Source organism: Pleurodeles waltl, chromosome 2_1 (genome assembly GCF_031143425.1).
Source record: "Pleurodeles waltl isolate 20211129_DDA chromosome 2_1, aPleWal1.hap1.20221129, whole genome shotgun sequence".
NCBI lineage: Eukaryota > Metazoa > Chordata > Amphibia > Caudata > Salamandridae > Pleurodeles > Pleurodeles waltl.
In genome coordinates, this window is record NC_090438.1 from 538,519,862 (window position 1) to 538,544,266 (window position 24,405).

At 50.6% G+C, this 24,405-nt stretch overlaps 1 protein-coding gene across 1 annotated transcript in view; it reads right to left on the reverse strand.

Annotated features, from left to right (window-relative positions):
* The window catches only part of FBXL2 (F-box and leucine rich repeat protein 2), a 403,194-nt gene that overhangs the window by 284,634 nt on the left and 94,155 nt on the right, over positions 1–24,405 (reverse strand). The gene's annotated exons all lie outside the window — the stretch shown is intronic.

Genomic DNA, 24,405 nt, shown 5'->3' on the forward strand with positions numbered 1-24,405 from the left:
TTTGGCAGAGAAAAAATACAGAAGGCCTATCCACGTGACTGTCATTCCTGGGCATAGAGCTGGATACTATAGAAGGAGTGTGCAGGCTCCCCCCACCCAATTAGAAGAGCTACATTGGGACAAACTGGGCCATGCTGACAAAGAAGGTCACGCTCGGCGAGATCCAGCAGCTCCTCTGTAGACTAAATTTTGCGAATAAGGTGATGCTGGCAGGTAGGCTTTCAACAGGTACTTAACTAAAGGCCTTAAGGAAAAGCACCATACGGTCTACCTCACGCAGGGAGTCAAGAAAGACCTAAATCAATGGCTGGTTTTCCTGAGGGGCTTTAATGGAACACTAATCTGGAGGGAACCTCAAGTCTCCGTATGGCAACTTGAACTGTTCACAGATGCAGCGGGGAGAAGGCTTCGGGGCAGTCCTAGGTTTCGGCATGGACAGCAGCCTATTGGTCAGCCTCATGACGGACGTGGGGAGTCACCAAGAACATCACAGTGCTGGAACTCTTCCCCATAGTTGTAGCCTTCTAAAAATGTGGGGGAAAGACTAGCAAACAGGCAGATCATACTGTGGTCTGCCAACCACACAGTGGTCCAAGCCCTGAACCTGTTGACAACATTGCAGTGACAATGCAGCACATACCGGGGTGTGACAACTGTGGCTATCACAGTGTCCCATTTCCAATGGCAGAGGTTCAGGGAGCTGGCTCCCCACACAGAGTTATGTATGACCCCAGAACCCAGGTGGCTGTGGAAACTAGCGGAAGTGCCCTAACAAAGCTGGTGGTCAACACATTGGCCCCCAAGACAGCATAAAGATACAGTAAGTGCTGGGAGGTCTTCTTAAAAGTCACAGGCTTGAAGGGATGGGGCGAGGTCACCATCAAGAAGATACTGAGGTTTATAGACTGGACCTTCACAGAGGGTCGGAGTAAAGTGTGGTCACATACTATGCAAAACTGGCCCCGGGTGTGGACCCAACCAACTTCTTCTACTGCAGGGTAGGCTACAGCCCGGACACGAGGATCAGCAGATGTCCATAGAATTCCTCATGCTAGAGCAAATGATAGCGGTTCTTCGCAATGTATGCATGACAGAGCCAGAGGTCGTGCTATTCAAAGCGGCTTTTATGCTTGCGTTTTTCGAGGCATATTGGGTCAGCAAACTTGCTGCCCCCTCATGGTCAGACCAAAGGAGGGCATGCCTCCAGGGGTAGGATGTACTCATGGGTGCCTGACAGACTGTGATCCACCTGTGGTGGCTAAGACAGATCAAGTGGGTAAAGAGAAATATACTCACCTTTACTGTCTGGAGGAGGGCACACTCTGCCCGGTGTGCTGCAAGTGGTCATACATGGGACCAGGCATCCAAAGTGGTGTACTGCTTTTCGCGCATGAGGACGGTCACTCCCTCAGCCGCTTTATAGCAGTGCTCAAGATGGCCATTGCTAAAGCTGGGCTCTCCCCACACCAGATTTGGGCGAGGACCAGATAAAAAGGCTGGGCCACTGAGCGTCGGGCACATAAAAGGGTTACATCTGGCCTACACCCCTCCCAAATCTTAGGCTAAACCCCCTCCCCTCTTTTTCCCCATGGCAGGCCTCCTAATCATTGGGCGCAGAGTATGGATCATTGGCCACTCGTACATATCGCGAGCACAGCCGTGGGCAGCAGAGAATAGCAGGGAACTTGGGTTGAAGAGCACGGCTGGACCAGCCTGAGTTGAGATGGGCCCAGTTGCCCCCACTGTGCAGACTGCCTTGCGGCGGGAATGCAGAACAGACACTGTAGTAATACACTTGGGGGGAACAATCTAACTTGCCTAGGTAGGAAAGACTTGTTGGGCACGATGGCATCATGCCTCACAGCAGTAGCATGATTATACCCCGCTGACATGGCTCGAAATGATAGCGGATCACCGTGGAGGGGGGCCAAGGATCATGAGTCAGTGGAGAGGTCCAGAAGGAAATTGAACATTGCCATGGTCAAGTTATGCAGGGCTAACTCCTGGGGTTTTGTGAGGCAGAGGTTCATCAACTTTAGGATACCAGGGTTTTATGAGTCAGATGGCTTCCACCTTAAAGGAGTTGGCATAATGTTTAACAAGAACATGTCCATGCCAAATCCTTTAAGGTGGATGCCATCTGACTCATAAAACATTATGGGAGCGTAGAAACAAATAGGTTTGGGGTAGAGCAGAGGGTAAAGGGGGAGCTGCCTGTGGCCGTGTAACCATATTCAGCATGATGGAGATAAAACACAGCCGGACTGAGAACACAACAGCCTAAAAAAGGAGAGCTGGTCAGGTAGTGTCCTTGGGATGCCTCATTGCAGGGACACGGGTGGAGCAGAAAAAAGGCCAACAAGGGTTTAGCAATGGGCGGACACACATTTGCAGCATGGCCAATGCTGAGGGGACGCCTACTGCAATTTGGTAGCAAGGGAAGCCTAGCTGTGAAGCACTGATTGCTTAACCAAAGGTCTCTCAGGACAAAAGGCAGTGCTGCAAGACTGGCGTTAAACAACAAAACATGCAGACCACAGGACAACGTGGAGGACACAGAAACCTGTGTGCATTGATGTTAATGACCTATATTGCTATGTTTATGTGTTGATGATATACAAGTTAGTAAACTGCAGCTGTTTGGATCTCAATTATGTTTCCCCGCTGTTTGTGCTACAGGGAAAAAGGGAAGGCGGAGGATATTCAATGGCACGTCTGTGTAATGCTATCTGTATTTAACCACTGTGTTCATCCTGACAACTGACTCCATTTTGTGTTTAGCTTAGCTTCAAATGCCGTCACATTGGTAGTGAAAGTATTTTTCCACGCACAGCTTGTTTTCCATGCAGAATGTGTTTTTTCTCTTCTCACTAGAGCAGAGAACATATCGTGGGGGATGCGAATGTGATAAGAGTATACCAGGATGAGAATGTTTATAGCAGAGAAAGGTACAGATCTGTCTTGGGAATGCACATTTGGATCTGGCCAATTATTTTTTGTGTTTTCAACACAGACCAAATACAGCCAGCGCTTAAATTTCACAACTTACCCGAACAGAGGGGGAGGGGTACCAGAACCTTCCTCTTGGGTTTGTTTAAGGTATATAAGGTGGGGAAGCTTGCCACTGAGGGGGAAGGAACTCATTTTGAGGGTGGACGCACTGCTCATGAGTCCCATTGGGGACTGTTTCTCCTGTCTCAGCTGTCCAGGGTTCCACAGCTTGATGTTGGCAAGGACAAGGATGATGTTGGATTCAATCCCCATGGTGATGCATTTATAATTCTCAATTATCTAGCTTTGCTGTGTGCATGTATATATATCTATATATCTATATATATATATATATATATATATATATATATATATATATATATATATATATGTATATATATTGACTGCATACACATTCATTGTTGAGGTATTGCACTTTTTCTGCCTATAGATATTCAACTGCTGTGATTATTTTAGTATCTGCATGTGTTTTACTGCATTCAAGTTAAATTCTCACTTTAATATTTTTGTATGCCCTTGTTTGAGACCTGAGAAGTGCCTTAATAAATTAAATACTCAAACTAAGAGTGCTGCATTCTTTACATTCTTTAGCCTCATTCCCTCTTAGTTTGAAGCTAAGCAGACAAGTCTGGGAGGGAAGATGGTCCGTTAGCCCATCTGGGAGGGGTTATCCAGTGGAATATTTTCCTGGTAAGCGTTTATCCGTGCGTGTCTTTAAACATTGCCAAACTCTAGTTAACTTGCACTGAAGGGTAACACTCAATCATTTCACAGACTCATCACGCCGTATGACAAATATCACTGTTCTCTCTCTCTGAAAAGACTATAAAGTTTGAGAAACAAATTGAAACTAGGTGCTGCTTTTCCCGAGTGGCAGTTTCCCACAAATGTACACTTCCTTTCAAACTCCAACAAAAATCTGTAAAGAGGACCATTGCGCACTCACATAACTGTACTAAAAACTTTTGACTCATCTCTTGGAAGCACGTCAGCTGCCCTGTATGTATGACTGTCATGGGCGTGCTTTGCAGTGCAAAATCATACCATGGCTGACAGCAGATGCTTTACACAATACATATATGCCTTGTTGGAATAGGTGACGCGTAACAAAAACGCACTCTCTCATTAAATGGGGAGCAGACCATGAAAATGAGTATAGAAACATTAACGGTTCGAGTCTCTGTGATGGTTCAACATCCTGTGGTTCTGGGCAAATCACTTAGGTGGTCATTACAACCCTGGCGGACGGTGTTAAAGCTGCGGTAATACCGCAAACAGGCCGGCGGACCTAAAAAGGGAATTATGACCGTGGCGGAAACCGCCAACATAGACAGCCACTTTAACACTCCGACCGCCACGGCGGTACAAACAAGCAGCGCGGCGGTCACCGCCAACAGACAGGCGGAAGACAAAGTACCGCCCACAGTATCACAACCCGCCAATCCGCCACCTTTTCTGGGGCGGATTCACCGTGGATAAAAACACGGCGGAAACAGCTTTTGCAATGCGAAAACGCTCACCTGAACACACTCCACGACGGAAGGAGGCTACCAAGGAGCCCGAACTACAAATACTCCCTGCGCTTGTCTTCCTGCTCCTGTACGATCACCAGCAACGTAGGCGCCGAAAACAACGGTGAGTACTGCACCTACGACATAGGGGAGGGGGGAGGCAAAAGTCAGGGGGACACACACACAACACCCCCAACCCGACCCTCGCACACTACAACACACTCACCAATGCAGTTCCAAACAGCACAGTAACAACCCCCAACCCCCCCAGAAGAATGCAAAGACAAAACTAAATCAGTTCAAACATTGTAATGTATCAAAATACAGTAACCTACTATATACGGATAGATATACACTTTCCAAATATATACATCACGATTAGTAGTGCAGGTATGCACATTTCAATGTCCGTAGACCACTGGGCCCAAAATGCATGGGCAAGGCCCACACTAGATACCTGTCCACAAACGGAGAGAACACTGCAGGGGCATCAGATAGAAATACAACAGGCACCTCAGGGGGAAGGGAAGGGGGGCACCTCAGCCGGATTACAGCACCACGACGGGGCTCCATGCCCATTGATGTATCCTGGGGAGTGCAAAGCCACAGTCTCTCAAGTCTCTACAGTGGGTGGGTTGCCCACTGTACCATCATGGGGAGTGCAAAGCCACAGTCTCTCAACTCGATAACAGTGGGTGGGTTGCCCACTGTACCATCCTGGGGAGTGCAAAGCCACAGTCTCTCAACTCGATAACAGTGGGTGGGTTGCCCACTGTACCATCCTGGGGAGTGCAAAGCCACAGTCTCGCAAGTGGATAACAGTCTCCACTGGTTCTGGAGGGGGACTGGTGCCCAGAGTGCTTCATCCTGTGAAGGACAGACAGAGTGGATGCTCCCCGTGACGGACCCTGTTCCGTCACTGTCCCAGCTGCACATGGGCTAACGATGCTTGATTTGGCAGTGCCTTGCCCTGTTCAGCGGTCTTCACCATGTCGGTCTTTGGCCTGGTCAGCGGTGCTTTGCCATGGCGGTGCTTTGCCCTGTTCCGCGTCTTCACCATGTTGGTCTTTGGCCTGTTCAGCGGTGCTTTGCCCTGTTCAGCGGTCTTCACCATGTCGGTCTTTGGCCTGTTCAGCGGTGCTTTGCCATGCCCTGTTCAGCGGTCTTCACCATGTCGGTCTTTGCCCTGTTCAGCGGTGCTTTGCCATGGCGGTGCTTTGCCCTGTTCAGCGGTCTTCACCATGTCGGTCTTTGCCCTGTTCAGCGGTCTTCACCATGGATTTGCTTTGCCCTGTTCAGCGGTCTTCACCATGTCGGTCTTGGGCCTGTTCAGCGGTGCTATGCTATGGTGGTCTTTGGCCTGTTCAGCAGTGCTTTGCCATGGCGGTGCTTTGCCCTGTTCAGCGGTGCTTTGCCATGGCGGTGCTTTGCCATGGAGGTGCTTTGCCCTGTTCAGCGGTCTTCACCATGTCGGTCTTTGGCCTGTTCAGCGGTGCTTTGCCATGGCGGTGCTTTGCCCTATTTAGTGGTGCTTTGCCCTGTTCAGCGGTGCTTTGCCATGGTGGTGCTTTGCCCTGTTCAGCGGTCTTCACCATGTCGGTCTTTGGCCTGTTCAGCGGTGCTTTGCCATGGCGGTGCTTTGCCCTGTTCAGCGGTCTTCACCATGTCGGTCTTTTGCCTGTTCAGCGGTGCTTGCCTTTGCTGTCTCGGACCTGTGCAGCGGTGTGTGGCATTACGGTCCCTCAGTGCCCAGTGGGGCTGTGGCTGCCGGGGCCCTCCAGGTCACTGACTCCGGCAGTGGTCTCCTGACCTGTGACAATACTGGTGCCCTCCAGGGCACTGACTCCGGCGGTGGTCTCCGGGCCTGTGACGATACTGCTGCCGGTGGCGTTCCGGCCGGCGGGGAGGATGGTGGCATTCTCCGCCGTGCTGCTCTTCCCAGACTTTGGAGACTTCTTCTGACCCTTCAACACCTTGGGAGGAGTCACAGCAGACTCAGCACTCCCCCCGGGAACCTTGTGAGCTGTTTTTCCGCCAGGAGTCTTCACCCTCTCCTGTCGGCCACTTTCCAACTTAAGGTGCTTTACAGGGGGTGGACTGGCAGTGCTTTGGCTCCGTGTCACACTGGCTGCCCTGGTGCACTCCACACACCTTTAACACGCACCACTGGTACCAGACTTTTTTTGGCTGAGGTGTTACTACGGGACCCATGAATTGGAGGGGTGGGGGTGGGGGGAAAGAGGTCAACGTCGCAGAGGAAGAGTTTCTGACGAACCTTGGGATGGGTAGCTGGAGGGGGTCTGGGAGTGGAGGAAGAGGAGGTGGTTGTAGGAGGTGTGACTTTAGGTGATTTGGGTGCAGGTGCAGGTACTGGACGCTGTCGTGAGGTGGATGGATGTTGGGTGTGTGGGTGCCCGCGTTTGTGTACTTTGGGAGGGGGCGTCACAGACACACTGGGAGTGGACACAGGGGACGTGTAAATGGTAGTGGGGTGGTGAGTGCAGGTGAGCGGGGTGTGGTGCTGGGTGTTCTGGTGCGAGTCCTAGTGCCTGTAGATGTAGTGCATGCAGGTGAGAGTGTAGATGACACTGGGAGGGAGGAGGGTGACGACGACGAGGGGGACACAGTGGAGGCAGTCGATGTTGCTGTGTCTGTATGTGGGTGATGCTTGTGTGAGTGCCTGTGGGATGTGTGGTGCTTATGTTTGCCTGAGCTACTTTTGTGTGTTGGGGTGTGTGCATGCTTGTCTGATGGTGTGCTTGGGATAGGCTGGGGTACAGGGGATTGGGTCTGGGTGGAGGAAGTTGGAGGGGGGAGGCTAGACATAGGGACAATGGCTGCCATCAGTGCTGAGGCCAGAGATTGCAGGGTTCGATGAAGGGCAGCCTGACCAGAATGAATGCCCTCCAGGAATGGATTACCGTGTTGCAACTCCCTTTCTACACCCTGGATGGCATTCACAATGGTAGACTGCCCAACAGTGAGTGACCTGAGGAGGTCAATGGCCTCCTCACTGAGGGCAGCAGGGGTGACTGGGGCAGGGCCTGAGGTGCCTGGGGCGAAGGTTATGCCCACCCTCCTGGGTGAGCGGGCACGGAGCGAAGGCTGAGGGGCTGCTGGTAGGGCAGTGCTGGTAGGGGGGGTGGCGGCTGTACCTGTAAAAGTGGGGGGCACAGATGGTGCCGCCACCACAAGGGAGCTCCCATCGGCGGACGAGTCCGTGTCGCTGTTTGGTGATCCGGTGACCGACGTGAAGCTCCCCTCGCCCTACGTCCCACTGGTGTATTCAGAGTCTGTGGTGTGGCCCTCCATGGCCATGTGGGATGCAGCTCCCTCGTGCTCCGGTGCCACTGTACCTCCGCCTGATGATGCTGATGCACAAAAGAACAGGGAGAGCACAAAAAGGGGGGGGGGGAACGACAGAAGAAAGACAGGTTGAGTGCATGGCTTACCGCTACCGTTGCCAGACAATACAGACACAGCAGCCCCCTGCACTACGCCGTGCTCTTGGCCTCTACAGATGCAATTCCTGGGATCTGGCCTACATGGCTATAGTGGACTTCTGCACACATAGATGACACAGGGGCATGTATACCTGTACTTGGCACTCTACAGAGGTGAGGTGGAGTGCCACATGGCATGCATTACGGAGGGGCCTAGCCTACCTAACTCGCCCTGGCCTAGGGGAACCCACAGCCCTCCTCCCCCACCCAGACCCCTCCACTGTGCGTAAAGTCCGCAGAATGATGTTGTACTCACCCCCTTGTGTCTGCTGTGATGCCCTCAAGAGCCCATCCAACTCAGGGTAGGCCACCGCCAGGATCCGGAACATCAGGGGGGTCATGGTGCGACGGGCACCCCTCCCACGTTGGGAGGCCATCCCCAGCTGAGCCTGCGCCGTCTTCTTGCTCCAGCGGCGAATGTCCTCCCATCTTTTCCGGCAGTTGGTGCCCCGTCTCTGGTGGACCCCCAGGGTCCGGACGTCCTTGGCGATGGCATGCCAAATGTCCTTCTTCTGGTGGGCGCTGACCTACATGACATGTACAAGAAGAGAAGTCATTAACAAGTGCACCGTTGAAGTGAGTGGCCCCCATCCCTACCCTTGCCATGTGGCACATGCATTCACAGTCCTTCATGGACGCTTAACTCTGCCCCCTTGCTACTGACATCCAGCCCTCTCCACCCAGCATAGCCCATACAACGTACTCCCTGTGTACTTACCTGTTGGTCTGGAGGACCGTAGAGTAGCGTGTACTGGGGGAGGACCCCGTCGACTAGCTTCTCCAACTCCTGAGCAGTGAAGGCATGGGCCCTTTCCCCAGACGCAGCAGCCATTGTCTCTTCCAGACCGAGGTCACAGCAGCACTTGCACTATAGGTCGTCTCCTGTCGAAGATCAGGTATCGAGTGATTGAACAGATAGAAAATGGCGGTCACATCCGCAGCGGTGCATATCATCACCGCCGGCGCACTTAGTCATTGGCTCCTGGGACCCATAGGGTCCAATGTTAACCAATGCAGCATTGCGCCGCGGTCTACGACCGCCTACCGCGACGGTGTACAACGCCAGCGCAGATACCTCACACCCCATTGTCCCACTTTAGAGGTCAGGCAGCCGCCATTTCAGGGGCCGACATGGCTTCATTTACTACTGCTTCCCACATACCTAGGCCTACACTCAACACACATACATGATGAGTTTTGTATTTGGCGTCGTGTTCTGTGTAGCTGTGGGTACATACCTGGGATTTTGTTGACTCTGTGGTCGCTGTTGTCCTTCTTAGGCACCGTTAGCTGGGACATTTGAGGAGATGACGGAATCCTCTGGTGTACCGACCGCTGGTGGACCTGTTAACAATGGAGGAGCGACATTTGATCATCGCCTACAGGTTTCACCGTGCCACAATCCAGGAACTGTGTACCCAGTTGGAGCCAGACCTGATCTCACCAATCCGCCATCCCACAGGAATACCCCCTGACGTGCAGGTGCTATCAGTGCTCCATTTCCTTGCAAGTGGATCATTTCAAACAACAGTGGCCATGGCATCAGGGATGTCCCAGCCTATGTTTTCCAACGTGCTGTCCAGAGTGTTGTCTGCCCTGCTGAAACACGTAAGGAGCTACATCGTTTTCCCTCAGGTGGAGGATTTGGCTACAGTGAAGGGCGACTTCTATGCCCTGGGACATATCCCCAACATCATAGGTGCTATTGATGGCACCCATGTAGCTCCGGTCCCCGCACGCAGGAGTGAACAGGAACCGGAAGAGTTATCATTCCATGAATGTACAGATGGTATGTTTGGCAGACCAGTACATCTCCCAGGTGAATGCTATGTTCCCTGGCTCAGTGCATGATGCCTACATCCTGCGGAATAGCAGCATCCCTTATGTGATGGGTCAACTCCAGAGGCACCGTGTGTGGCTATTAGGGGATTCTGGTTACCCCAACCTGTCATGGCTACTGACCCCAGTGAGGAATCCCAGGACCAGGGCAGAGGAACGCTACAATGAGGCCCATGGGCGGACTAGGAGGGTGATCGAACGCACCTTCGGGCTCCTGAAGGCCAGGTTCAGGTGCCTCCATATGACAGGTGGTTCCCTATTCTACTCACCAAGGAAGGTGTGCCAGATCATCATCGCCTGCTCCATGCTTCACAATCTTGCTTTGCGAGGCCAGGTGCCTTTTCTGCAGGAGGATGGTCCAGATGACGGTGTTGTGGCAGCTGTGGAGCCTGTGGACAGTGATGAGGATGAAGCTGAGGAAGAAGACATAGACAACAGGGAGTCAGTCATACAGCAATATTTCCAGTGACACACAGGTGAGAAATTTTTTTAACTATCACATTCACTTTCACAATTCTACCTCTATCCTGTCTGTCAATTAGTAGCAGTATATGGTAACTGAGTTGTACATTTCCATGACGGTTTCACAGGTGTGGTTATCAACGTGTGTCATCTGCTTGCATCCTTCATGGACTTGTGATGTGTGACATAGGTATGTTGACATTACATTTTCGAACGGATTTTGCCATTGTCATAGTTAATACACATTTTCATAATCACAGACAGACTCCAGATTGTTTTGTGGTTCAAGGGTGTTTATTGAAGTGCTAATTATTGGAGGGGGTGGCAAAATGGTGATGGGTGATGGTGGAGGAATGTCCATGGCAGACTCCAGTCTATTAGTCACACAGGTGCATTGCCCATATGGGCATAGGAAGTGGAGATGGGGCAGTTCAAATCTGGACAGGGTAACAAAGTGGGACAGTGGGAGGACAATCAGGGTGGTCTAATTTCCTGGCGGGTGTCTTGCCATCTTGCTCTGTCCTGTTCCTGGATCTCAGGGACCGCTTGCGGGGTGGTTCTCCGTCTGCAGGGGGTGGGGTGCTGGTGTGGTGGTCCTGTGGCGGGGCGTCCCGTCTACTAGCGCCGGCGGAGGTGGTGGGCAGTTCATCATCCATGCTAGTGTCAGGGGCCCCTTGTAGTGCCACGGTGTCCCTCATGGTCTTTTGTATGTCCTTCAGCACCCCTACGATGGTGCCCAGGGCGGAGCTGATGGTTCTAAGCTCCTCCCTGAACCCCAAATACTGTTCGTCCTGCAGGCGCTGGGTCTCCTGAAACTTGGCCAGGACCGTCGCCATCGTCTCCTGGGAGTGGTGGTAGGCTCCCATGATGGAGGAGAGGGCCTCGTGGAGAGTGGGTTCCCTTGGCCTGTCCGCCCCCTGTCGCACAGCAACCCTCCCAGTTCCCCTGTGTTCCTGTGCCTCCGTCCCCTGGACCGTGAGCCCACTACCACTGCCCCCTGGTCCCTGTTGTTGTTGGGGTGGTGGGTTACCCAGGGTTCCCTGTAGTGGTGGACACACCGCTGATTGACGTGTCCTGGGTACGGAGGTATGGGCCCGCTGGGTGGGTGCTGTGCTGGTGTTACCAGAGGGTGGAAGGTCAGTGTTGGGCTGTGCCTGTGCAAGGGGAACCGACTGTCCCGAGGCCCACGATGGTCCAGGCTGGTCATCTGGATCCAGTTGGCCAGAGCTGCTGTCATCACTGTGGGCCTCTTCTGTGGGTGGGGTAGAGATGTCTGGACCCTCCTGTCTGGTGACGTTGGGTAGTGGTCCTGCAGGGGTATAAAAGCATGATTATTGCATGTGTGTGTGTCATTGTGTGCAATGGGTGGGTGTGCGTGTACCCCAGTGCTAGCATTCCAGTGTGGGGACTTGTGTGATGATGGTTGGGGGGGGTGTTTAGGGTATGTGCTGTGGGCATGCTTTAGTGAGGGGTGACCATGCTTTGGTGTTGCATGCAGGGCTTGGTGTTGGGATGTGTGGTTTGTGTATTGAGTACATTAGTGAGGATTTGGCGTGATAGGGGAGGGGGTGAGGGTGGGGGTGTGAGATAGCATGCAGGTAGGGTGGGGGATATGATAGTTAAGATTTGACTTACCAGTGTCCCATCCTCCACCGACTCCTCCGAGGCCCTCAGGATGCATGATGGTCAAGACCTGCTCCTCCCATGTTGTTAGTTGTGGGTGAGGAGGTGGGGGTCCGCCGCCAGTCTGCTGAATCGCGATGTTGTGCCTGGATATCACGGAACGCACCTTCATCCGTAGGTCGTTCCACCTCTTCCAGATGTCCTCCCGATTTCTTGGATGCTGTCCCACAGCGTTGACCCTGTCGACGATTCTTCGCCATAGCTCCATCTTCCTGGCTATGGAGGTGTGCTGCACCTGTGCTCCAAATAGCTGTAGCTCTACCCGTAGGATTTCCTCCACCATGACCCTGAGCTCCTCCTCGGAAAACCTGGGGTGTCTTTGGCGTGACATGGGGTGGTGTAGGTGATGTGTGGGGTGGTGTATGTGTTGATGAGTGTGGTGATGTGTGGTGGTGTGGGGTGTTTTGAGCGTGGATGTTGTATGGGTGATGGTGTTGTGTGCCTCTGTGTGGTGGGGTTGTCTATTGCTGTTGTCTCTCTCTGGCCTTCTTTCAGATATTTTGGTCGTAGGGGTTTGTGGGTGATGTGGGTGTGTGTTTTATATTGTATTGGGTGTGTGGGAGTGGTGTGTGTATGTGTATCAGGTGTGTGTATTTTGAATTGTCAAATGTGGCGGTGTTTTGGAGATGTGTGTGTATTTTGAGCGCGGCGGTGTGTACCGCCAATGGAATACCACGGTTGTAAGACCGCCGCGTGGATTCGTGGGTCGTAATAGCATGGGCGTGTTTCTGTTGACATGACGGTGGAGGTTTTGTTTTCGCCAGTTTATCACTGACCTTTGGTGTGGCGGAGTTGTGTGGGTGTCTGAATTTCGGCGGATTCCGATATGTGGGTCATAATAGCTGTGGCGGGATTCCGCGGCGGTGTGTTGGCGGTCTTCTGCACGGCGGTAAGCAGCTTTTACCGCCAATGTTGTAATGACCCCCATAATCTTCCTGTGCCTACCAAAAAAATAAATGTGACCTTATGTAATGTAACTAGTGCTCATGTAAAGCGATCCGATACCTTCTGGTCCAGTTTGCACTGTATAAAACTGGAAAAAATTGTATCTCCTCAATGCTCTACAGCTGTTGTGGCTCCCGCACCGATCATGTGCATGCCTCTCAGCTAACCTCCTGACCACAGCTCATTGCTTGTGCTTTTCACCACAAATAGGCTTGTCATAAAGTGAAGGGAACTCACAGAACAATCACCAGGGTCATAGCAGCGCGCACTCACATTCTCACCCTCTAGAGTTGATCTGTACAAGCGTTCACCAGCAAATCATTTTAATTTGGTGTGTGCTCGCAGTCATTCCCAACTTCTCGCATGCACTCACAAGCCTCCATGGTGCACCCATCTCTTGACCTGGGGTTTTACTCCAGATATAATGAATCCAAGTGTCCTGTGCTTTCCAGACTCTGTCATCTTCATGACCAAGCTCAATCCTAGAAGATCTTTCTTGGCAGTGCTTTGAAGTGAATTCCTACGGATCTTAGATGTATCCCATCCCCGTTGCCACTATAAAAATCACTCATCAAGTATAAATGAGGAGAGGAGGCTAGTGAGAGTGAACATGAGCTTTACTGAATACTCCTCAGCCACAGCTAGGTCCTCAACCATCACTTCAGGACACTCTCTCTAGTGAAGCTCATCATAGAATTCTAAGGTACCAACATTCTATATTTCTTTATATTCTTAAGGGATAAATGTAGTAGGAAGAAACCATGAACGTAATGAGGGAAGGGATGGCACATAACATCCTGGAGAATACCGCAGATGCATTCTCTATTTTTATGAACTCAAGCTCTTTTCTATCCACAGTTCACAAGACACCCACTCTGAATATTGGGTTGGGCCCTTGGATGATATTCTTTTTACATATTTCACTGGATTACTGAATGTACTGTATTTGCCAATGTTTAGGGGTTATTTCACAATTTAGCTTAAGAAAATATTGCATGAAATAGTTATCTGTTTCTTCTCTTTGTGTATCTTATTATGTACTTCCTCCTGTTTAATTTTCATTGGCGCATATCATTTTAACATACATGCTTTTTGATGATCTCAACATTTTTGCTCTAGTATTGCCCCATTTTGACATCAGTTCATAATTCTAAATCCTCTAATATATATTAAAAAAAAAAATCCTAACTTGGAAACGGGTAATCCTAATGTCTTCCAATGCATCAAGTGCAGGATCAGAAGTAGGTAAGGAAGGTCCAGAGATCTGCTGGTCTACAGCTAGCTGTTTTGGATTTACTTCCTGGGGTCCAATAAATCACTTCTTTACCTTCTCCTTTACTTTCTGTAGCACCTTTCTAGTAGGCACAGTCCTTCTCATCTGTCCATGGAGGTGTTTTTTCAGAAACACTCTGAATTTCACTTTTAGAAAATGGGTACCCGTTGTTCGTTAAACGCCATATAATGGATGGAGGTTATTTTTATGTTCAATTGATGTAATATATGTGCATATGTCCCTTTTTTTGCATCCTGGCCAAGGTACAAGATTGTTACGTCGATGAGCCCACAACAGTCACTATGCTAAACTAACTTTTGGCAAAAAAAACGTATTCCAAGATCACTGGCAAACTCAAATTTTGGTTCCAGCTTCCAGAATATTTAATCAGTCTCCCTGGTAACTCGGTGAGGTGGGTGCTACTACGCAGAGGTCAAGAAGCATTCCTGTGACAAGCTTGCGCTTCATGTACCACATATACAATATCACAGCGGGCTAGACACCTCGGCCACTAATAGTCTGTTCCAAAACATGCATAACACCTTTCATATGTTCACAGGTGGGTACACCTTACACAAAGAAAGAAGTCTCAAGGTTTGTTTTACCACTTAACAGACTTTCAGCTAATATAAATCTACATCAAACTTTTACAGATGTTTCGTCTATCAACTAAGCTGTGCCGAGCAACTGCAGCCGCTTGCTAAATGCCTACTAATGATGCACTTGGCAACATAGGAGCAGGAGTTTCCAGAGCTATTTAAACATCACCAATAAAAAGAAAAAGTGTGCACACCCTATAGCTAAGCATCTCAGTGCAGCGGAGTGACACATTTGACAAGAAAATGAACTCTCAGTGTAGTACCAATGAAACGCATAAAAGTTATATTGCAATGATGCAAAATCGAATCATTCTTTCTTAGTACTGATATCTGAAAGTCAAAAATGGACATCATTTAGAAACCAAGAACAATTTTACTTACACATAACCTTAAGCATATAAAATACAGTCGACACTAGATTCAACGTAATGCTTGAACAAATAGAGTTAAAACTCTCTTTATCCAGACGTATAAATGACTCTCACGGTTTTAAAAATGTTAAGTTAATTCAACTCCGGGGGACTTCCCCAGGGACCCCTCCAGTTAATCAAAAGCCTGACAAGGCAGGGGAGCATGAACTAACACCTGGAGGGCTTCCACAACCCAGCCTGCTAACAACAGGCCCGACAGTAAAATTGGGAGCCAGAACTAACACCCGGAGGACTGTCTCAGGGACACCCACAGCTAACAATAGGCCCAGCGGCATAGAACAACATGGGGGGATCCTGGTTTAAAACCCAAAAGCACTGCCCCAGGGACAGCAGCAGCAAATAACAGGCCCAGCAGCATAATACAATGCGGGGGAGCCTGAACTACAGCCCAGAGGACTGCCTCGTGGATGCCTCTGGCCAACAATGGGCCCGGAAGCATAATACCACACAGGGGAGCCTGATTAAACCTGAAGGACTGCCCCAGGGACACCTTTGACTAACAACGGACCCCGCCTTCCTCCAAAGATGATCCCCAAGCGACGAAGGGCTGGCATGCCATATTTACGGATCAGCAGTTGCCAGGTTTGCAGTTGAGGCTTTCTCTTTGCCCTCACCCACACGCGCCCCACATGTACTCCTCTGGAGCAGCAGCAATCAGGGATATCACCCTCCCTGGGACAGTAGCCAGATCCGACCACCTACAAGGAACCAATATATAGTGACTTATTCAAACCACTACTATGCTAGTCAAAATGCATGGGGGCTTCCTCAACTTACATCAAGAGGGGGCACTGCTGCCCAATTGGAATGCCCCTGCTTGAGCCCAGCACCATGCTTCAGCCAAGCAGCAGTGCCCACCCTCGGAGACGTTAATTATGCTGCCCACAGACCACCCCACCTGGGGGCCCCAGCTCAGATGGAGGACAGTACTCTGAGGCCCCTATTGAGCACCCCCACCAACCACCAAGCTGGGACACAGGCAATCACCCCCATCCACAGTAACCATCCTGTTAGATGGCATCCCATGTGTGGTCAAGGGGCACCCCAGAGCGGCCCATCTTCCAAGGAACACACGTCCCTCAATGACCTTTTGGGCCGGAGCACACTCTGTGATATTTGCCTCACCCATGGCCTCGCCTGAATGTGAGAGCCGATCTGAGGGCCGTACTCTACCAAACAGGACTACGTGTTCCTCGCACCTTGCTCTCCTCCCCCAGCTGCCACTCACCGGTCCATACTGGAGATGCCCCCTCTCTGGCAAACCCAGCAGCAAACCTACCGGCAAGCCTGCACAGCAACTGCTTTTTTTCGGAAGATGTCATCCAATCCCATCCTATGGCCATCGCAAAGGGACTGTCAGCGACCGGCTGGATTGATGACCCCACTAGCTCAGCACCGGACCCCACCGTGGACCATACGGCGTTGGGGCGTCGGCTGGAAGGCATGGACTCCACCATCTTGATGCTCTTGGCAGAGACCAAATCCATCCTCATGGACATTGCAGCCTTCCAGAATCGTGTGTCAGACCTGGAGCATCGTATCTCAGTGCTGGAGGACCACCTCAATACTCTCAAGAGATCAGGAACTCCTCTTCCTCTGAATCAAAGTCATCAATTTAGAAAACATAAGCCGCAGGAACAATGTCTGCTTCTTCGGTTTCCCAGAATGTGCAGCGAGATCAGATGTCAAAGGATTCCTTAAGACCACCATTTCTGCACTCATTGGCCTCAACTTTGATCCACTCCTGGAGCTCCAGAGGGCGCACCGCATGGGTCAGTTGTGACAAGGCAGTTCATCATGCCTCGCCCCTTCATCGCCTGCTCTCTGCGTCATGAGCAGGCCAGACAGCTCCTCACTGCGGCGCGCTCCCATAGACTATACCATTGCGAAGTGCATGAGATATGCATTGTTGCAGACTTTTCCAGGGAGACCAATGAACGGCGCAAAGACTTTATCTCCCTGTGGTCCCGACTCCACCAACAGGACATAAAATGTGGCCTATGTGAACCATCCCAAATGTGACTCACAAAGGACCGCATGTCCAGGGGCTTCTTTGACCCAGAGGATCTGCGCCTCTTCCTAGATGGACTCACACCCTATGAAATGGACACTACCCCCTTGGGCTCCTCCCACTCACAGCTTAGTGGCCCCACAGCCCCCCAGTCTCACCCTGCCCACTCGAATGGGCAACGCCACACTGACAGCGGATCCCATCATCGGATGGGCGACGCCACACTGACAGCGGATCCCATCACAGGGGCAGGGACACCAAGAGAGCTACTAGGCCCCACGGTAACTGGGACATGGCCCTGCAAGCAGTGGCGCACCTCAATCAAAATCAAGACAGAGACATCATGATCCCAGCTGAAGCCTTTCCCCAACCTGGACTCAGATGATTCGATTGTACTCTGTCTCAAGACAGAGACAAATCACGATCCCCGCTGAAGCCTGTCCCCAACATGGACTCAAATATTTGATTGTACTCTGGACTTTATCCATGTTCCTGACACAGTGCGGATGTTGGGAATGGAATCCTGCATTCATCGGACAGCTGAGTACCCTAATGCATGACTACTTACGCTCTGACTACTGTGGGCAGCATCCTGTCTCGGCTGCACCCCACATGGGAATGCTGCTGCATGTCACCCTCTACCCTGCCTTTTCGCTCCTACCCGGACATCATCCTGTGGCTTTCCCACTCTTTCCCCCTTCCCTCCATTCTACCCCTGCTTTCACTCGGGGAGTTCGCCGGTATCAATGTTTAATGCCCTGCTCTGTATTGTAAGTGTTCGAACCTTTACGTGATGCTTGGCTATTTCAAATGCATTACCTGTTTCACTGTTTAATTATTTAATGGTTTGCAATGTTACACATGTTTATAGGCCATCATTTGGCCTCATTGGTCTGCCCCCTAATCCCTCCCCCACAGAAAATGACACTGAAGCCAAGACTTACCCCACGCTTCAGCCTGTGTGACCCTGCCTGCCACAGCACTTGATCCTGGCTGGTGTGCATCCACCTTGTCTACTTCCAATGTTACACCCCCCCCAACCTTTGCCACCCCAGATCGCACAGCCCTGGAGGTGCCTCCTCACAAAATGCAGGATGCATAATAGTTCATGTCCTACATCTCCATATCAGCGAGACCCTGAGGATCCCAGTAGCCCTTCTGGCTAGCCCTTTGACACTGCCGGACAACCCCTCTCCCTGCTCAGGCCCCCGATTGCATTTCACCCTCTTCAAACACCCTGCCTCCCAACGGATCCCTGCCCGGTGCACTGGCTCCACAAGCACGGACCCACAGTTTACAGACCCAGACCCTTGGAGCGCTCCCAAACCTCGAGTCGGGTTCTCCACTACCCTCACCGCCCATCCTCTTCTTCTTTTCTCCTGCTCTACTCCCTCCCCACCTTGCCCAGACTCCCCCCACACTGTCTTATCCTCCCCTCTTCCTGCTTTACTCCAAATTAACATATTTCATACTCCTCTCCTTTTACACCCTCATTGCGGCCCAACACTCCCCGCTCCAGACTGGGCCCATGGGAACCCTCACCCCCACCCCTTCTGCTACCAAGTCCCCCCTTTTTATTTTGACTGACATAGCCCCAGACTAAATGCTCCCTTCCCTTCACCTTTCCTCCTTCCGATCGTCCCCTCTCCCGCAGCACATCCCTGTTCCACGGATATAGATAGTCCAGCTTCTCACTGCCTTCACCCTCTCCGAGGGCTATCTTGGAATGTTAACGGGCTGACACACTATGTGAAATGCAAGAAGGTGCTTTCTTACCTCCAATCAAAGCGGGCAGATGTGGCCCTACTGCAGGAGATGCACCTTGATGACCTTGAATCCGATAAACTACGCCAGGATTGTGTGTGGAAGGTGATACACAGCAAGTGTCCAGCCCCGCCTAGATCAGAAAACGGGATGACCAGGAAATGCGGAGTTGCAATATTGATCTCTAAAACACTGCCCGTCACAATTGTCAAATCCTGGTCTGACTCAAATGGCAGATATGCCCTTGCAAAACTGAAGGTAGGGGACAGCTCGCTTTTCATTGGCTCAGTACATGCCCTCATGGGCACCAAGCACTCTTTTTTCCTCCAACTCAACTGTCTCCTCATTGAGATCGGGGCCTCTTGATATTCAATTGGGGGGGGGGGACTGGAATCCCATCCCAGATGCAGTGCTTGACAGCACAGGCCTACTGGAAGAAAGCAACAATCAGGACAGGGCCCTACTGGGGGACCTACTCTCAGACCAAGGCCTGGTGGACCACTGGAGACTTGCATACCTGGCAGACAGAGAGCATACCTTTCTTTCGTCTGTACATGGAACACAATCATGGTTAGATTATTTTGTCTTGACAAGACTGGTGGCCCAAGTCCAGGACTCTTGGGTCCTTGCCGTTGCTGTCTCCGACCATGCTCCCATCCTACTGTCTGTAGACATAGGTCTTATCACCCAGGGTCGTAAACCCTGGCGCCTATCAGTGAAGTGCTACCCTCCAGGGCAAATCACGGCTGAGAACGCATACCTCTACTTATCTAGAGGAAGACAAGGGCTCAGTCGCATCCCAAAGGATGCTGTGGGCAGCTGCAAAGGCAACCATATTGGGCAAATGATGCGAGATGCAGCACTGGCTAACAAACAAAGGGTGGTCCACTAAAAAGAATTAGAAACTGACATTACATCCCTCACCCGCCAATACACAGCCCACCCCACAGTGCCTGTCCGCATCCTACTAGAACAGGCCTGAGTAGCTCTCAATGAACTGTTCACATCTAAAGCGAAGTATGCGCTACTGCACCTGAAAGACCACCACTACAAACAGGGGTAAAAGGCTGGATGCTTGCTGGCGGGCCAACTGCGTCAAATGGAAGCAGCGCAGGCAAGTCACGTCATCCACTCGTCAAGCAGCACTATCCTTACCCATCCACAAAACATTGTTAATGAGTTTGCAGCCTTTTACCAAACACTTTACACTCAAGAAATGGTAGCCGACATCATCTAGGTGCAGGCCTTCCTGGAGAGCACACTGTTTTTGGAGGAGGGCAGGGCCCTACTGGAGGGTGCGAGCACCAAAACCGAGATAGCGCAAGCCACATCAAAGCTCCTATAATACAAGGCGCCTGGGGACGACAGCATCCCCGTGGAATTCTGTAAGTGGCCCAGTGAAGAAGTCATTGATTTCCTCCACAATGCCTTTCGGGAGGCTGTTCAGATGGGCTCTTTGGGACCTATTTCCAACAGGGCAGTCATAGCAGTCCTCCCCAAACCAGGTAAGGATCCCCTCTTGTTCGGAAGCTACTGGCCCATCTCACTCCGGAATGGATATATCAAAATCCTCACCAATGTGCTGGCTGTCCTCCTCCGTCAGGTCATGCCATCCCTGATGCACCACACCTAAGTGGGATTTGTGCTGGGGCGCACCTCTAGAAACCATCTCTGCACCCTATCTTATGCCCTCGGAGAGGCCACGGACCTACCGAATGAAGCTACGGCACTATCCCTTGATGCCAAAAAGGCTTTCGACCACATAGATTGAGGCTATCTATTCCCTACCTTGTGCAGATTCGGACTAGGATATCAATTCATAGCCAAAATCCGTTTACCATATGACCACTCTACGGCCCAAGTCAACGGTGGCGGCTTCCTGACGACCCTTTCTCAATCCAGAGGGGAACACAGCAAAGCTGCCTGCTCCCGCCACTTTTGTTCTTGCTGGCTCTGGAATCCCTGTCGGCAAACATTCGCCAATCGCCCATCCTCAGCAGTATACCCCTCTGGGGCTGGATGCCTAAACTCTACCTGTATACAAATGATATCCTACTGACCTTGCAGGACTTACGCAGCTACTTGCTGGCGCTCCCGAGAATCAAAGACGACTTTGCGACCAGGTCCAGATTCTGGATGACCTTGGACCAAAGTGAAGCATTGGCCCTTTCAACCGCCACTGTGAGGGGGCCATTCATAGTTATCCTTTCCAATGGCCACTGTCTCACCTTGAGTACTTGGGTATTCTCAACAGTGGGCTGGACTGCATGATGACAGATAATCTAGACCCCCTGATTGAGTAATCAGGGGGTCTAGATTGTATGAAAGAAGACTTTGAGGAAGTGGTCGCACCTGGGGTTATCCATGTGAGGCAGGGTACAGACAGTGAGGATGGTCACACTACCACGATTTACTTATGTACTGGGCTTACTCCCCCTATTGGTGCCTCTGGGGACTCTGCGACTTATAGACGCAGAAATTCGAGGCTTTGCGTGGGGATCCTCCCATCCCCCCTTAGCATCTGCTAAGCTCATGGCACGCCCCTCACATGGGGTATGGGACTCCCCTTGATAGAACAATACACCCCGGCCCTCTACCTTTTGCAAATGGCATACATGCCCCCTGAGATGATGGACCCACCACAATGGGTCTCCAATTTACGACTGTAACTTTCAATTTACGGAGGTCTTAATCCCCTATACAAGGATACTCCCCTCCCACACACCGAACCAACCCGATGCTCAAGGCCATGCACAAATCTTGGCTCAGGGCCCATCGTCTTCTCGATATACACCCCTACCTCCACTTGCTGGCCCCCATCTGGGTCAATGACTGCCTACATATTGATGGAAAGACCCTTAACTGGACACAAGGGCCCATGGCGGCCATCCACAGCCTTGACCAGTTCCTTGTTGATTGTGACCTGAAGCCATTTGGATGGCTCCAAGAGGAATTTGGCCTCCCTCCGCACCAGGCATGGCGGCTCCTTCACCTGTCCCACTGCCTTGTTGGGCGCCAGGAGTACATGTCTTAATCAGGCAGAAGGTGTGTGCTTCCACAAAAAAAGTGCTTGACAGCTGTGATTATTTGTTTATTTATCCTGCTGCCTAAGCTTGAACTTTTAGGGCACACACAAGACACTGTAATGCTGTAAAAGTATCTTAGATAACTAGATAAAATATGGTGTTTGACTTTCTCTGGCAGCAACACGGAAGAGGGTAGTTGTTCACCTACTGGCTTCACAGTGCAACTCTTATTTGACTTTTTAACCTATACCAATTATATTCAACTAAACTTTACTCCCACACACATATATATTAATTCCCATGCTATTTACTTGTAATGCTTCACATTACAACATTCCTTTAAAGCCAGACCTACTGGCATTGTCAATTCTTATTGAATTTTTAGACCCAGGCTCACGCTATACTAGCATTTTGTGTCTATTTGTGATCTGTCAGATGTGGCTATGGAATTCAGGTGCAGACTGACTGCTCATTTGTTTGTGCCTCTGTGTGGGTGCTCTAGCCTGGGGATGAACCTGCTGTCACGAACATCACTCAAGACAAAGGCAGAGTCTGGAGGACAGCCTGAGAAGGGCACACAATTGGGGAAGTGACCCAAACCGGTTATGAAAATGCAGACTGGCAATACTCATCCCTTGACTGCGGTATCTGTATAAAGGTGGGAGCTGCAGACCCCCTTGTTCTTCCAGTGCCACATTATCTCTGCTCAAGGAGGACATGCTGCAGGGAGAATATCCAGATGACTACTGCACTATAAAAGCTGGAGTCTGCATTACAGCCAGCGCCAAAGGTGAGTGGACATTACCTGAGTTTTTACCTGGACGAAGAAGTGCCTTCCTTGTCCTGGAATGCCTGCAGAGTCCTACCTGATCAAGGAGGGAATAAGTAAGCTGATCCTACAGAAACAGCTGACTGCTAGTGGGAATGGAAATGGTTAACCCTGATGTTGTGGTCTGTCCACCAATGATGCGAGAAGACTCCAGACACTGAAATCACTATGAAACCCAGCAGAGGATCTGCAGCACTTCCAAGGCATGTCATAGCTGCTACGGTACACTCCTTCACAAATAAGGAACCCAGTATAAAGGTGGCTAGAGGGAGAGCAGACTTGGTTTGCAAAGGTTCCACAATTCTTTTATTCCAGGACCCCTCCCCCATTTCTCTAAAAAAAAGCAGAGACTTTCTGCCCCATCAGAACAGAAACTTTTTAAGTGAATGCAAACTCCAATACAAATGGGGCCACCATTTCATTCTGATCTACTCAGAGATAGAAAACGTTTCTTCCTGTCTTTGACGGATGCTAAGACAATCATGGGTCTAACTCTAGACCCCCTGTAGATACAGGCTACAAACTGTGTCCTGAATGACATGTAATAAATAGGTCGCAGGCTCAGACCACGTGGGAGTATGGATAGACTGAGTCAGCAAAAGCTGATGTCATTCAACATTTGAAAAGCATGAAAAGCAAATAATCTCAAGAAGGCCCTTCTGCATTATACAAATGATAAGCAGCAGACTTACCATTGATTATGAATTAAGCAGACCAGAAGGGGGCTTGTGAGTGGCCAGGGACGGAAGAGGACTGGATGGCTTTAATTGTCCAATTTCTCCGCAACCCCTATTCTCTGTTACTCACCTGTTCCCTCTCTGCTGTGAGCTTTGCTTTCTGACACCTCCACACTACTTACTATCCCTAATTGGTGACTTTGACTATGCTGATCATTTATGTTCTTCATACCTCACAAGATCCCTTCCTCCACCCAGTACCGAAGGAGCACTATAAGATGTTAAGGGAGACATTATTGTGGGAGGTGATTTCAACTTTGTCTGGGACCCAGGAGTGGATAGGAACTTGAACTCCTACCTGGAGATGGGTGCTATGTCAGGTTTCTTAAAGAAGGAAATCAGAGAGCTGGATCTGGATGATGCGTGGTGTTATATGCACACTGGCCTCAAAGATTTCCATTCTATTCTCATTCTACTCGATTCATACTCTTGCACTATCTCTTCCTCACCAATACCCTCCTGCATTCACTAGAATTCATCTCAATCTCTGATACTTCAATTTTGGATCATGCACATATTGCCTTTACCAGCAGGCCATAGTCACAGGTGAACCCTACATTGGCATTTGCACCCACGCATTCACAGAGACCCGGTAGATAGAGATACAATACAAGAGGCGATTAAAGAATATTTTGACCTCAATTCCGGTCCTGACACATCCCCTAAACTATGGGATGCATTCAAGGTCTCTATCAGATGCAGAATCACTGCCATCAAGATATTAAGAGAGAGAAGCACACCTGATCGAGCAAAATGTAACTTCGGAAATTCAAGATTTGG